Genomic DNA, 2,500 nt, shown 5'->3' with positions numbered 1-2,500 from the left:
AATGAATTAAATATTTTTCCAGTGGCTGTGTGGTAGGTAGCTTGTTTACCAACCACATGGTTCCGGGTTCAGTCACACTGCGTGGCACCTTGGGCAAATGTCTTCTACTATAGCTTCGGGCCGACCAAAGCCTTGTGAGTGGATTTGGTAGACGGAAACTGAAAGAAGCCCGTCGTATATATGTATATATATATATATGCATGTGTGTGTTTATGTCTGTGTTTGTCCTCCTAGCATTGCTTGACAACCGATGCTGGTGTGTTTATGTCCCCGTTACTTAGCGGTTCGTCAAAAGAGAAACGATAGAATAAGTACTGGGCTTTCAAAAGAATAAAGTCCCGGGGTCGAGTTGCTCGATTAAAGGCGGTGCTCCAGCATGGCCGCAGTCAAATGACTGAAACAAGTAAAAGAATAAAAAAGAAAAAAGAAAATCACTATCTTAAATATATTAAACACCGCTGGATTACAACAGTTCAGCTTATAAACCGTTCGATCGTACACAAAACCGTATAATCACCATATCTAAACATCTATCTAAACAACAATCATCCTTTTTACAAAAGAGAACAACAAATTTCATTTCGCTTATTTTACGAAAAAATATATACAGGATTTTGTTACTTATCGGCAATCCAAATTTGCTCACCAGTCAATACGTCGTCATTCATATACAATATTGGGAAACGTAAATGTGACATTTTCTATTTTGCTCTTAAAAAAAATCAAACAAAGCTATACGCATGTATACGGAAACAATGGAACTGAATTCTAGTTTTCTTTTTTTGTTTTTGTTCCTATCGAAATCATTCTCTTAATCTAATCTTTTATATGTCCCCGCAAGTTATAGATTCTCCTCTACTCACAAAGACTACATTTCGTTGTTCCTTTCTTTGTTTCTTGTGTTCTATTGAATTCTTCCCAGTGGTTTTGCTTTCTACACATCTATTCCGTTCCTGTACACTCTATTCACGAATCTTTATATATATATATATATATATATATATATATATATATAATAATAATAATATTAGGGAATAAATCCAAATTTACAGGGAAAAAATCAGATTTAGGATTAAATCCAATTTTATAGTAAAATATTATAAAATATTATTAGAGACAAAACCACTATTTTGCAAAAAAAACAAGGAAAGACTTAATCAATACATAAAATTTAATAAATAGTCAAAAAAACCGCCACTACAATTGTTTCTTGTCTTGATCGACAATCTTCAGGTGGACTTCCAATAAGTCAGTTTCAAATTATTTGTATATATATATATATACATATGTACGTATATAATAATTTGAAACTGACTTATTGGAAGTCCACCTGAAGATTGTCGATCAAGACAAGAAACAATTGTAGTGGCGGTTTTTTTGACTATTATTAAAATTTTATGTATTGATTAAGTCTTTCCTTGTTTGTTTTGCAAAATAGTGGTTTTGTCTCTAATAATATTTTATATATATATATATATATATATATATATAATATATATATATATATATATAGTGTGTATGTATGTATGTATGTGTTGTGTGGTGTGTTTGTGTGTATATATATGTGTGTGTATATATATATATATGTACATATATAAATAATATATATATATACATATGTACGTATATATAAATACATACATATACACATTATAAATACATAATATATACACATATATAAATACATACATTATATATATATACACATAATACATACTTAAATACATACATACATACATACATACATACTTATATATAATATATATATATATATATATAGATATATATATATTTATGTATGTACTATTTATGATGTATTAGAATTTATGAACAATGCTATCATTGGTTTTTATGTTTTTAATAGATTAATCCCCTTTTTACTGTTTCTCTCTGATGGCAACAATGATATATAAAAAAAAGACATCTGTAACCCATTGAGTTTCATTTTTAAACTGCGGATTTTCCCGATATAGGGCGAACTGTATAAAGACACCCGCATACAAGTACATAGGCACAAGTACACAAAGACACTGACACACAAAGACGCATGCACACACACACAAACACTCACACACGCTCACGGACGGAGGGACTCACATTAATATAATATGTAAGAATACATCAAAAAGGCGCATAATGGATACAGAATTTGAATTTTCCAGTTACCTATTTATCTATGAAGAGCCATTACGAAACACTATTTGGTTCTTCTCTTTTATCCATAACATTGCAGTATGAGCTTTCAAGCTATACTCCTATCTACAAAGAACTCTTATGAACTCCTGCTTTTCTGATTTCCCTGTGTCTGATTAGTTATATTTATACTCACTTCTCTATAGCTTCGATGCATTTAATAACTACTTAACCAAATTATATTTTAGCGTACTTGAGCCTACGCCAGATAGGCTCAAGTACGCTAAAATATAAGTTTTTCTCTTGCACTCTCTCTTAACACACACACACACACACATCCATACATACAATTCCTAAACATCACCTA

This window comes from Octopus sinensis, linkage group LG1 (genome assembly GCF_006345805.1).
Source record: "Octopus sinensis linkage group LG1, ASM634580v1, whole genome shotgun sequence".
In the NCBI taxonomy this organism is placed as follows: domain Eukaryota; kingdom Metazoa; phylum Mollusca; class Cephalopoda; order Octopoda; family Octopodidae; genus Octopus; species Octopus sinensis.
This window is presented reverse-complemented; position numbering follows the sequence as displayed.